Here is a 15,086-nt window from a genome sequence, read left to right on the forward strand (position 1 = left end):
CAGTTCCAGATCTTACCCACAGGACACAGGTGATGCAAAAATGCAGGAACTAAACTCAAAAGCCACAGTTGTTATCCAGATGCAGACCTGCCTTCTGTCGCGGAGTGTTAAAATCAGTGACACTTGCACACCTGAGAAATGCAAAGAGATGATCTAATGCTTATTGGAAGCCATGTCCAAGTAGAGCACAGTGTGAAGGATTTCAGTATTACTTCACTCTAGTTTTAAAATCCTTGAAAAGGGTGCTGGACGGAGTATACTACTGTGTAAAACATGTTTCAGGCAGCATGGGCGATGTACCATTCTCCAGTGAGTGTGAAGCCTTGTAAGTAGAAGCACACCCTAGATATCACGAGGCATCTCTAGTTTGTACTGGTGCACTCAGTCTGATGTGTTTAATGTGGTTTGTGGACGTTGAATGATTACTGGAATAGTAAAGGCTAGTTTGACAAGCTGATCTGAACACTGGGTATGGAGCCACTCATAGCCATAATCTGATTTGTTAGGACGCCTGGTTGCATAGTCACACCCAATCAAGTTCTCAGGCTGCCTGCTTTCATGTTTTAGGGAGGGGCCAAGCCTGGTCTCTAAAATAAGTCTGTCATTCTTGTGATGACGTATCAGTGGATGAGTAGAGAGTATGTTTCACCTGAAAGAGCATTATGGTTGGTGTGTGTGTGTGTGTGTGTGTGTGTGTGTGTGTGTGTGTGTGTGTGCGCGCCAGATGCAAAAGTGGTACAGATAAGCCTGACAATGCTTTAATCCATGGAGGCACAGCACCCACAATAATGTGCTGCATGACTAACCACTTATAAGGTCCCAAAGGCTAGACTTATTGGCTATGCCAATGCTTGTTTATTGAAGTGGACATTTTTCCTCTGACAGGATGCCTGTCATAGCAGGCATGACTCCGAAGCTGATTGACTCGAAGCACAATTCATGGGAGTGACCAGAGTTTACACCTGGATGTCATCCACAGTGATATGTAGATCAAAAGATTAATCCTGGGCTCCAAGCCCTACACTTTTATTCACTTATCAGCTCCTTTTCTCTTCCATAGAGTGCCCAGGCCCCTTCCTTGTGATCTATCACTTAATGAAAGAGCCATGATTGGAAACTCTATATCCTGTTCAGACTTGGTACCCACCCTATGAACTAGTTGAGAGCTATGTGGTAAACTAAAGTTCTGAACCCAAGTAACTGTCCTGGATGCAAGGCTCCTGTGCAGTCGGTAGCACATGTGTTATTTGCTTGCCTGGCCTATGCGTGCCAGAGATCAAAATGAATAAAACCAATTTCCCAGCAAATTGAAACGCGGAATTACCAGGAAGCCTTGCAAATTCTAAAATCAGACACCAGACTCCTCTTTGCTTGCGCGGTTGTCAAGTTCCTCGGTCACATGTGGGGCATTAGGAAAAAGTGTAAGGCAGAAGCTTAGAATGAAGCGGGTTTGCCTCTTGTATTGAAATGCCCACAGTTCTTAAATATAGTCTTGCTATGTAATTATGATTAAATATGTTCCAGACGTAACATGCAGGATGTTCATCAAACCCTCCCTTGCACATTGTATAGGAACGGACTTTAAAATATTTGTATTTTAAAAAATGGGTTTTAACTATGTAAATAGTACCACTGTGATCTCGGTCATTTTATCTATCTGTACATATGAATTTCTGATCTTGTACTGAGTATAATTTTTTTAAACTTCGATCGCTTAGATGGTATAACCATGATTATTATGATGCTGCTTAGTACTCATCTGAAATTTGTCTGTTTTTTATCCATTTGTATGCGAAAACTTTTTAAGGCATGTATGCCGAAATAACGTTTATTTGATTAATTGATTGAAAGACCAACCTTTTGAAGTGTAAAGGAAGAATCCCTTTCTTAAGTGTTTTCCACCCTGCTCACAGGATTGCAGCAATACATGAATCTGCCTGGGGGATTCCTCTACTTCTCATGCATTCACCATGCAGGCCTGGGCCTCCAAAATGGAACCCAGGATCCTCTATGAAATGTACCATTTCAGGTTCATTGACAGTCAGCATGCATTCATAGCACACTTACTGCACAGCACTGTTACTTCAATGCATTGTACCATTACAGGCACAAATACATTAAGCAAACACATTCATCACTGTAGCCTTTCTTCATTGTACCTGGGTGTGCTATTTTAAAAAACACACACACATACTGACTATGTGCGCACTATAACACATCGTTCTTTTGTTGTGTTTCTATCTAGGACCCTAATTCAATATTCCCGATTTATGCCCTTGTGTGGTTATAATAAATAATATCCTTATAAAGGCATAAGAATCATATCCATATTTAGTAATAGCCCATGCAGTCCAAATACGGCAAGCCTACTCCCCAAGACTCCTAGAAAGTACAACGCGTTCTTTAAACAAACCAAGCCTCTAGCAGCCCGGGAATTCCCCCTGCTTTTGTTTTGTTTTGCACAAGAACTCCTGGAGTCCAGAATGAACTGTTAGTTCTTAGTGACGTCTTATGTCCAACCTTACGTCAAACCCGGCACCTTTCAGGTATAAATATACCAACGTTGCCTTAAGCAGGCACACGGTGGTTTGGAGCAGAGCGGCTATCTACTTGCCCAACGCCCAGCTGATGCGAGAGCCGAAGGAAGCCGACCCTCCCTTGACGCACTGAGAGAGACGCTGTCTTTTCTCTTGCTGAGAAATCCAGCTCCAGTGTTTCCAGTCACCGTTGCGGGTTGCTGGGAGATCGAGTCCTGAGCGAGAGATACAAGACCTCCTACATTCTAGAACCAAGGTACGGAGCTGACTAAACCCTTAAGAGATTTCTTGATTCAGATTCTTGGCAAAAAGCAACTTAACTTAAACTGAAACTTACTCACTCCTTCCCACGTATTGGGCTTAGGTCAGGTACACCCGGGTAGGCATATATTAGAAGCACCAGTTGAGTACGTTAGTCAATGTTTTTATGTATGTATATATTTTATCCATTTTAAAGTATCATATGGCTAAGAAACCATATCAATGCTTTTACAGTATTATTTCATAATACTCCTTTTACTGTAGGCACTTTACTTTATGATAAGTATTGCAATTGTGGCAACTCACTTCTCTTGCATGAGAAAGAAGACTGCTCAATAAATAACACCTTTTATTGAAAACGCCTGTCTCTCTATTTCTCTGCACTCTGGTGAAACTAAGTACGCACGATTGACTGAGTGAAATAGTTGTCTATTGTTTTCACATGACTCTAGAGATACACTCTTTATTCTGAGGGAGCAAAGTTGTCATGTTTATGCGGTTGTCAGAAGCTAATCCCTTCTTGTCTAAATCAGGAGAGTTAACTCTTTCCTGAACATTCGAGAGTTTCTAGTGACCTCTGAGCTAGCGGGCAAAACTAATTAAGTCTGATATAGTCAGTACAGACCTAGATGACCTCAGTCCTACGTCTACACTGCTGTTTATATTATTCCAATGCGCAGAGCCTATTGGGAATATAGGAACGACACTACATGGCGCCCAACGTTTGGTAAGGCGATAATCTAATGCAAGACATTAGAGTGACTCAGTCGTGCTTTTTCACACAGACCCTTTTTCTCGTAAATACTCCAAAAGACGTCTGGAGTGGGTAAAAGGTTAATATCCGCCGGAACTTAGTAGGAAGAGATTCCTATGTATTAGTTTTTGGTTTAGTCAACGTTGAAGGATACAGTGTTCCAAAATATTGTGCACCTAAACTTTGTTTCCTTGAAACTTGATCTGCAACAAAAAACTTTCTGTCAGTAAAATGCCAGAAGGTGACGAAGAAAGAGATGCTTTAGCAGCTCAACTTATAGCGGATGACACGAGTCTCCAAGATGAAGACCCGAATGTTATACTCATTCCGGTAAATGTAAGAAGAACTATAACTCTTAAACTTATAGAAAATGGACCATCACCGAGAGGTGGTAGAGGCCCATGAATATCGGCAGACAGAGGTATTCTATTCATGGATACATTTTCCAGCAGCGCACGCTGTGACACAAGATTTCCACTATTACAAAATAGAGGAACCTCCGGATGAATACGCTCCTTTCGAGGATGTTGAAATCCCACTATCTTACCAAGAGCACCTGCTCTGGTTTAATGGCGCCCTAAAACATCAAAATCACATCACCAGGCTCGGTCCACTAGGTAGACCAGGAGCCACATGGCCGGTTCTAGCCAGCTACACACCACATCCCGACATTGAAAAAATGTCAGACAGGGAACTTTTAGCTCAACTAAAACAACTCATTAAAATACATAGACAATTGGTCCAATATGTCATGCGGACTTCAACAGTCCAACCAGCAATAAAAATTCCACAGACCACCCCTCACAAGGGGAACATAAATAAAATCACACCACAGAATATACAATTGGCAAAATTCCCGCAAAACGGGAACAAATTCCATTCTGGTTAGCCCAGAAAATCACTCAAATAGAGGCGGTATTTCCGGATGCTACACCTCATGAGAAACACAGAATTCTGACTATCTGTCTTCCAATGGGGATCCCACCAAATGTGGAGGACTGTGACACTTGGGGCACAGTCTTTGCTTCGATTTACACAAAAACACATGGTGTTCTGTCCATGGCGGTTATACCAGACGTACTAAGACAGATTCAAAATGAATACGGTCCAGAGCCTGCTTTAACTCTTGGTATGACATTACTGAAAGACTTTAAGCAGGTCTCGGCTATATTATTAGCCAACATAAAAGGAGAAGCAGCATCTGTGGCGATCCGCCAGAAATTGAAAGAAACAGATATAGCAGAACAACCTTTTGAACTTGCCAGAATCATAGAAAAATCATATGAAGAACTAGGTAGAGATAGTTTGGGTGGGAAACCAGTAAAACCCCAACTACTTGAAAATCCTGAAAAAACATTTATTAAAAATAATCTAAACACTCCAAAAAAGAGTTGGGATGGAAATAAACAATCCACTCCCAAAGAAAAACAATTCCAGTCCAGAGGAAGGTCTCCTCAACGGAGCGATAGATCTCCAGAACGAGGTGGCAATTCTCCCCAGAGGGAGCCCTCTGAGAAAAGATACAATCTTAGAGATAGGGATAAATTGAGAAAACCTGATAGATATCAAGATATTGATACACGTCCCTCTCGATCTTTTCAGACTTCCTCACAAATCGGAAAGAAGAGCACGTCAAGTCCAAAGACAAGGAACCTGCTCATCAAAGTAAAAAATTACAATATCCAAGGAAGAAGGTAGCTAGTATTAAAATAAAACATGCCGAGGATTCTGAGGACACAACTGAAAAACGGAGAGTGGGCCCAGACAATGCTAGACAGCGCAGCAGAAGTAACCATAGCTCGCAAGATCTTGATGAATCTTCTGGAGACAGTGGACACAAATGAATACATTCAAGTGGAAACTGCAGACACCAGCGTTAGCAAACCCCATAAATTATACGAAATAACATTGCGTATAGAGGGGGATAAGACTAGGAAAGTAAGGGGTCTCTTTTGGGATAACCTTTAGAAAGGCTATGACATCCTGTTAGCTGAGAAAGACTGGCCACCAGAGTTTGCTATGGAGTGCCCTCATGGCGAAGAAATGATCATGCCTGCCTTCTCAAATCACATTCCAATTCATAAAAAATATACATTTGCAAGAAAATGGGCAGTGGCCCAAGCTCCTGCATTATATAAAAATCATGTAGGATGGGATGAGGATTCTCCTCCTCACAAAATCCAGTTAAAAAATCAACCCACTGCATAAAGGCAGTACCCGGTTAAACAAGAAGCTAAAAAGCAAGTCAGGGAGATCTTAGATCAACTTGAATATCAGGGGGTGATTGAAACATGCACCTCACAGATGAACAATCCTTTGTTTCCTGTCTCCAAGCCAGACAATTCATATCGTCTAGTTTTGGACTACAGACACCTAAACTCCTGCTGCAAAACATTTGCAGTACAAAACTCACACAGTGCAGCACTAATGAATAACATCGTGCGCAAAAAATATAAAACAACATTAGATATCTCAAATGGATTCTTCTGTCAAAACATTGCACCTGAAAGCAGGTATTTGACCGCTTTCTCAATAATGGGGTCGCAAAAACAATTCTGTCGACTCCCACAGGGGTTCAAGAATAGCCCAGGATTATTCTCAGCAAGAGTAACAGAGTTACTACAAATATATGATGATGAGGCATTATCTTATGTCGATGACATCTATCTCACAGATGATGACCTGGAGACACACTTGAAAAGAGTGAACACCATAATACTTGGGTTCGCAGCTGAAGGGTATAAATTCAACTTTAAAAAGTCACGAATTGCCCATCTAACTGCCCTGTTTTAGGATATGAATTATCAAGTGAAGGCAAAAGCCTAGCAGACAATTTCTTAGAAATGTGCTGTACTCCAAGCTCCAAAAACGCTGAAGAATTTACAATCAATACTAGGATTCCTGAATTTCGGAAGAACATACATTCTAAATTATGCGGAGAGGGTTAAACCTCTTTATGAATGAATAAAACCTGATTTCAAACCAATTAATTGGACTCAGAAACACACAGAAATTTTAAGATCATTACAAACAGACATGTTAACTAAAACAAAACTGCAAACACGCGAAAACATGCGCAACCTTGTAATCCGAGTCATCCCAGGAAGATGCGGATTCACGTACCTGACCTCTAATGAGGGAGAAACTGTACCAATAGCTTATAAATCACATTTGTACACACAAGCTGAAACGAAATTCAGTTCTACTGAAAAACTTCTAATAGCGGTTCAAATGGCTGTAGCAATAGAAAGAACCCAAGCCCAAGGCAGGAGGATATCTGTTTTAACAGCAGAATCAGCCCTTGACGCATTAACAAGCCCACGCAATCTAAACACAGTGGCATTAGATCCAAAATGGATACAATGGCAAAATTCTCTTGCTGCAGAAGACGTGAAGCACTATTTTGACCCGAAAATGAAAAAACTAGAAAATCTAGAATATGAAGAAGAATATCCTCTGCCAATCGAAATTCTGCCTCTCGAACAGTACACATGTGTAATCTACATGGACAGATCTGCACAACACTACGCTGTAGAGGAAAAATCCTACAACGCAGCATGCGCGATTGTTAAAGGTCACTGGCGCTTAGGTAGACAGATGATTATAAAAACTGAATCACTCAGAAACTGTACAGCTCAGCGAGCTGAAATAAGATCTTTAAAGATGGCGCTTGAAAATGCCGATCGCGAATTCCCCAAACTAATAGTGTGCGATTCGCATTACTGCGTCAAGTCTTACAATAATGACGTGCAGACCTGGATTCAAAACGGTTACAAAGATGACACGGGGCCACAATAAAGCATTAAAAGCTCTGGGAACAAGTAGTTCTTTTACAGAAAGAACTACAAAATACTCACGTGATACATACACTGAGTCATCAACGTGATGGCGTTCACATTGCAGGGAATTCATTGGCTGAAAGAGCCACAGTAGAAGCGGTTCAACCGGCTTCCGTAGCCACAATAAAGCGTTCTAAAAAACACATAGACGGAGAAACCATGCTAGTAGTAAAAGCCTCATTAAAAGGCGACTATGCAGCATCACCTCTCGGCTATCCACTCAATAATACATACATAATTGATGCAAACTCCGTTCCTTTTGCTCAAATCCCTGGAGTGGGGGATAGAGTAATTCCAAACACGAACAGGAGAGTCTTCTTGATTGAAGCAGCACACATGGGATTAGGTCTAAGGCACCAAGAGATCGTGAAATCTCTAAAAGAATTACAATCAGAATACTGGTGGCCGGGGATGAGCCTGCAAAATTACAAATTTGCAAAGGATTGTCCAGACTGCAACCGAGATCGTAGTTGTGAACCGGACCAGACTACTGCCAGGACACCTTTATTAGAAAGCATCAGGCTATCTATACGCAGAACTCCAGCCGGAGAAATGCGTTCTCATAAATATTAAGACTAGATTCACTTAAAATGTGGCCCCAGCGCTCGGCTGTCGCCAGAACTGTTATAAAAGATTTGCGAGTCTTTATCGGCACATACGCAATTGGCATGCTACATTCTGACCAGGGTCCCGCTTTGAGGTCTCGAGCTTGCATGGGCATTGCATTGCAGTACTCTTCTCCCTTCCATCCTGAGGGAAATGCGCTAGTGGAAAGAAAAAAACGTGACATAAAGCAATCTATAACGGCGAGGGTATTAGGTTTGGGTGATGGGTGGGTCAAACATTTAACAAGTGTCCAACGTAGTCTTAACAATCTGCCAAGAAATTCTCTGAAAGGTTTCACTCCTTAAGAAACAATTGTTCGCCACTAGAATGCACATCCAGGATCTAGATTGTCAGACTTCATTGGTAGAAGAAAAACTCTTTGATATCAAAGATCGTTTGGCTGTTTTACAGGACTTAAATGAAACAAGAAGAAGTCTGAGTAATATAAAGTTAAAGCCAACAGCCACTGAAGAGAAACCACCTGTCCCAGCAAGACCTGTCTGGATTCCAAAGATTGGGGATCTAGTCAGAGAGAAAATCGCGGTGAGGAAGGAATTTGGGCCTTCTTACAGAAAAGCAGTACCTGTCTTAGCTGTCAGCGGAACAAGATGAGTTATACTACCGCCCCTTGCTGGTAAAAAGGAGAACCGAGTTGTATCCATCGACCTGGTAAAACCACAATCATGTGGCCGATAATAAGTAGTAGGCCCAGTGGACTCCCAAGAAATAGCAGAAGACCAAATCTTGCTACAATCGAAGAGGTTCAAACTGAGAGACTAATCACTTTTGATAAACCTGCAGTGAATAAAAAAGGACTATGCAACAAAGCCATGGAACTTGTGCCTCTTGAAACCCAAATTGCAACAGTTCGTCAAGAAACACCTGTCTACAACTATGTAGCCTCAGACTATGCTAATGAAACAAAGAAAAATCCAAAAGCAAATGAAAATCCGGAAGCAATTCCAACAATTGACAGAACTGCATCTGGCTACTTCATCAATTTCGATGACTTTTCTGAAGATCCAAGTGAGCATGAAGAAACGCCAGCAACAAAAACTTTCAAAGACAAATTGACTGAACTTTTTCACCAACTAAAAGAAACTTATCTGATTTCACCATGGATTGAATTTTGGATTGTGTTAGGTGTACTTTTCCTCCTGCTTTGGCTCATCATGGTTCTATGTTTGGGAAAATGTATTGAAGGAAAATATAGTACAATGGACACAGCAAGTCAGAACATCAACTTGGTCCTAAAGCCTCACACAACCTCTCATCTCAAGAAAAGAGAACTGTCATCAGTGAACATCACAGCCAATCCAATACCCGGTGGGGTAGCATGGGACAAAGGGGATTATGAAATCTATGGCCCGATTGAGCTCTTGAAATATCCACACCAATTTAAGATCTCCTTAACTGACTTTGCGACACCAAGTACTTTCTCTGATGATTGGGACTTTGAAATATTAATAATATGATGTCAGATTTAGTAATGTCAGCTAAATTCACAGAACATGATTACTTGCAGGGTTCATCAAATTATGAAGAAATGTACTGTTATAATCATTATGGTCATCACTATTTGCATAAATCTGCTCAACCTAGAAATGTTTTTAATTATAACCAATGGAAACATTGTGCAACACCGCCTAAAGGCAGCTCGAAAACATTTTATGAAAAATTCCCATACTTCTCAGGGTTTAACACAAGTGATGCAGACACGTTTTATTTTAAAATGTTAAATAAGACAGGAATGAAAACAATGTTGACAAACACTAAATTGATTTATTCTGAAACATTTTTTGAAAAAATGACTACATTTGGTTTGAATTTTGGAAAAACAACATTGAAACAAAAACCATCTGGGGTTCAAAAGATTGGCAGGTACAAGGTCTAGAAGCATTATTTAGAGCCTGCATGATCCCAGAACAGATAATATTCCTGAATGACACCATTCAACAGACAACCTGTCTTGGTTTAGCCAAGATTAAAGACTTAAACAAACCGTCTATTCCGAAGCCCATACCTGATAGTAATAGCACTACAGAAGTGGAGATAGACGTATCCCATATTTTACACCAAAACAGAACAAATCCTGATTGGAAAAAATGGTTGATCTGGCCCACAGACACAAATAACTGTCAAGATAGATTCCTGAACAAAACACAGGGGTTTAAACTAACCAGGCCAGACCCAAGGTATTCCCAGAGACAACATCCAGGGATAGTTACAACATACAGTGTAGGGAAACTATGCCTCGAATGGCTACAGCAATCCACACTGGCTGAAATTAAGCAACACTTGATTTTACTTAAAGACGGTGCTGACTTGCGTGATTTCATACTGGGACCATGCAAACAGCGTCAAAAGCGTTTCATATACGCCGGTATATACGCTGCTTACAACGAAGCTTGGAAAGTAACACAGATTGAAACAGCTGAAAAAATACGAGAAATTGATCGTATAAATTTGGAAAAATCACTTTCTGTAGTGGACAATGGGTTAACGACTCTGTCCTCCAGAATATATTCACTGGACAGTATTGTATCATCTGCTATTGATATAATAGAGCAGGACTTACTAATGTTACAACATGGTCAGTCCCAATTACGTTCTATTGTACAGCTAGGCTGGACGTTACAAAACTTGCGTTCAGGCTACGTGCCATGGCGTCTAATCAACATAACGTCATTATTTTCTATCTTTAACCTTACTGATAAACAAATCAGTTTGGCACAAAAAGGAGCAGACTATACGATTCTGAGCATTGAAAAACTTGAGAGATTACCATTGACAATGTCAGAGAGACCTGTCATTGAATGGATAATACATGGAACGATTACAATCCCAATAACAACTTTCCAGTTTAAGTATTGCCAAAAATATATACCAGCAGGCCTGTATGAAAGGTTGGGTAAAGGATACATCAAGTCAACATGGAAATTACCTTATACACACAAATGTTATAGTGAAGGGAAAAAAGAGGTATTTCTTAGTGGTAACAATTGTAAAAAATCACTAAGCGGTACACTCCTGTGTCAAGGTATTAACTTGCATGGAGCCTGCGAAAGGTCTTCAAATAACCTTTCATGTCACCTGCACGGCACTCCTGCAACACGAATAGAGCCATTTTTCAGACAACTTTCCAACTGCAGTTACGTTCTAATAAGTGACCACAGCTGTTGTGGCAAGGTGCCAGGAAAAGCCTATCTCGTGAGCGTTAGTTCCATGGTCACTTGCTGTATGCAAGTATTGTATCCAAACAGCAATCCAGACATGGAGGCGGCAATATGGCCTTCTTTGAATATCTCTTCTATTCAAATTGATACTTTAAGCAGAATAAAAGTCCATTCTTTTACAGACAACTGTGCCTTTAACCTCGTCCAAAGAGACGTATGATCTGCAAGTTGCAAGGTCAGCAGCAGAGATACATTCCCTATTATCAACAAATTGCCCCGTGCATTTCGTAGAAATGTTAGGTCAAATCTTAAACATGTCTGATACCAGTGGCATCGCACATGTATTTAAGACAATTTTTTCGGGACTATTAGCATCCTTTGAAACAGTTCTGGGCATTTTCCCGAATTTTGTCCATTCCCTTTTCGGCGGCCTGCCTCTTCTATTGGGACTCGTAGCAGGAATTTTATTTTTGATCCTTCTGCTCCGATATGGCAAGCCAAGCCACAGACAGAACTCAAGCTACAATGGAAGAAACGATCCTAGCAATACGCTACCGAGACCGCATCACTAAAGTGCTCGGATTGGCCCGGCTAAGAGATCTTAGTGAAACCTGGTTTCTTTCATTCAGACCAATCTGGCAAGATTGCATCTTACCTGTGCTTCGATGTCTGCTATGCGGAGAAGAATGCATGTTAGACATCTGTCTTACACTACCATCAGCAGTACCAATGAATATCGATGCTTTGCTAGGTCCGGTAACGACTCATGCAACGTATTGTCCCCAGTGGCTACCTATTCTGATGACGGCATTCATTGAGACTTCACCATTACGATTAGGTGGTGGTGAAGTACGAGAGGAAAGCAGCACCAAACATGTACAACCTTCTGTGAGCATTGCTGATCCCGACATCGATGATAGCAATCATTCTCACATATGAACAATTTCAGCATTTTCGAACTTGGTCGAACTTTCACCTGATGTTGTAGACCAATTTTTTGCAAGCCTGTCTGATATGATGTTCTCCCTTGAACAAAAAGAATAACTTTTTAAACAACGAGTACACAGCGTTCCCTGAACTCTGAATTTGGCCTTCAGTTTTGATAAACAAGACTACTGAAAACATTTGGAACTATTTTTTCCCCTGAAAACGAAATTATTTTTCCACTTCCAAAATATTTACCTTTTTTTGGCACACAGTAATCTGCTTAAAGTAGAACTATTCTTAGAGAACAGAGCTTCTATTTTTAGAGACACTAGAGACAATATTTTACCTTAGCCTCTAGCACATGTACAGTATTGTATAAATATGCGATGAAATGGTCTCGATCTTCTTTTCTGTATTCAGAGCCATTTCATGTGTAATTTTCGCAAATCATTCAGCTGATACACATATGCATTTTTTAACTGAATGATAACACTGCTTGAAAAGCGTACAGTACCAATACTCCTTTTCGTGTATTTTCCACATACCATTTCAAATGTGAATTATGTATTTTGGGGTGGGTTGTAAAACACACATGCATCGTTATATGTTTAATATTGCTTAGTTTTTTAGTAATGATGGACATTAATACGTGGAGTGGGTGTTGTGTTTCTATCTAGGACCCTAATTCGATATTCCCGATTTATGCCCTTGTGTGGTTATAATAAATATTATCCTTATAAAGGCATAAGAATCATATACATATTTAGTAATAGCCCATGCAGTCCAAATACGGCAAGGCTACTCCCCTAGACTCCTAGAAAGTACAACGCGTTCTTTAAACAAACCAAGCCTCCAGCAGCCCGGGAATTCCCCTTGCTTTTGTTTTGATTTGCACAAGAACTCCTGGAGTCCAGAAAGAACTGTTAGTTCTTAGTGACGTCTTATGTCCAACCTTACGTCAAACCCGGCACCTTTCAGGTATAAATATACCAACGTTGCCTTAAGCAGGCACACGGTGGTTTGGAGCAGAGCGGCTATCTACTTGCCCAACGCCCAAATGATGCGAGAGACGAAGGAAGCCGACCCTCCCTTGACGCACTGAGAGAGACATTGTCTTTTCTCTTGCTGAGAAATCCAGCTCCAGTGTTTCCAGTCACCCTTGCGGGTTGCTGGGAGATCGAGTCCTGAGCGAGAGATACAAGACCTCCTACATTCTAGAACCAAGGTACGGAGCTGACTAAACCCTTAAGAGATTTCTTGATTCAGATTCTTTGCAAAAACCAACTTAACTTAAACTGCAACTTACTCACTCCTTACCACGTATTAGGTTTAGGTCAGGTACACCGGGGTAGGCATATATTAGAAGCACCAGTTCAGTATGTTAGTCAACGTTTTTATGTATGTATATATTTTATCCGTTTTAAAGTATCATATGGCTAAGAAACCATATCAATGCTTTTACAGTATTATTTCATAATACTCCTTTTACTGTAGGCACTTTACTTTATGATAAGTATTGCAATTGTGGCAATTCACTTCTCTTGCATGAGAAAGAAGACTGCTCAATAAATAACACCTTTTATTGAAAATGCCCGTCTCTCTATTTCTCTGCACTCTGGTGAAACTAAGTACGCACGATTGACTGAGTGAAATAATTGTCTATTGTTTTCACACGACTCTAGAGATACACTCTTTATTCTGAGGGAGCAAAGTTGTCATGTTTATGCGGTTGTCAGAAGCTAATCCCTTCTTGTCTAAATCAGGAGAGTTAACTCTTTCCTGAACATTCAAGAAAGTTTCTAGTGACCTCTGAGCTAGCTGGCAAAACTAATTAAGTCTAATATAGTCAGTAGAGACCTAGATGACCTCAGTCCTACGTCAACACTGCTGTTTATATTATTCCAATGCGCAGAGCCTATTGGGAATATAGGAACTACACTACACTTTGTGTATTGTACTTCATGCAAGCGTACACACAGCACATGCTCTCCATGTGCATGTACTGCACTACATCTCTCATGTTCTGTTTCCCAACAGGCACACAAACATTCAGTACATGCACTAACCATACATATACTGTGCAGTATTGCTCTATGCCTGTACTGTACCGTTCACAGGCACACATTCAATAAGTGCAGAGCTAGTACACCTGTGCTGCGCAGAACTTCCACATCTACCTGATGTAGGCCAAGGGTGATTTAAGTACATAGCAGCGCAACTTTTAAAAAGGTGAGTGAGCCTTAGGCCTCACTCCAGTGACACAGGGTAAAAAGGTCCTGTTAACTACTACTGATCAGTACACAGTATGCTGCCACCACTGCTCTTGTGCTGCTTACCTGCTGGTGAAGGCGGCAGCCTTCCACCAGTAGGAAGGTACCACTTTGGGTGCACCTCCCAGCCCAAGAAGACTGCAATCCATTAGACAGATTTATGTCATGGCACATATGCATGATCTGTGTTCATCTATGACAAAAAGTCAGCATTAGCGATCCAGACAACAGTATAATGGTCACTCAGGGCAGGGGTAAACGTCTCTTACCATGCAGAGGACCTTTCTGGCCCAACACACATACACCACTGTTTATCTGGGCGAACAGAATCACTGATCTACACCTGAGCCAAGAGACTCCCCTGATGCTGGAGCTCTTGTATACTCAGACACCACCGAAGAGTCTTCATTTGCCATTTGACCTATAGTTTCCAGCCTCTTAAAGTCTTGATCTGGAGGCATCATAGGAAAGAAACAGACTCAAATTAGCAGAGGAAGCTTGGACCCATATGCACTCCAGGGAGGGGTATGATCACAAAAATTCTGAGGCACGAGTGCAGACCTGTGACGCAGGAAGATTAGATAATGCGGAATGTTGGTCTGAGAAGGGTTTCTCCATGCACCCAGTACGCACTCCAAAAGTGCCTTGTTGATAAGTAGCATAGGCTCTGAAATTGCAGCGGAAGATTGCAGGATATGTCAAAATATACAACTGGC

The sequence above is a fragment of the Lissotriton helveticus genome, chromosome 2_1, assembly GCF_964261635.1.
Source record: "Lissotriton helveticus chromosome 2_1, aLisHel1.1, whole genome shotgun sequence".
Taxonomy (NCBI): Eukaryota; Metazoa; Chordata; class Amphibia; order Caudata; family Salamandridae; genus Lissotriton; species Lissotriton helveticus.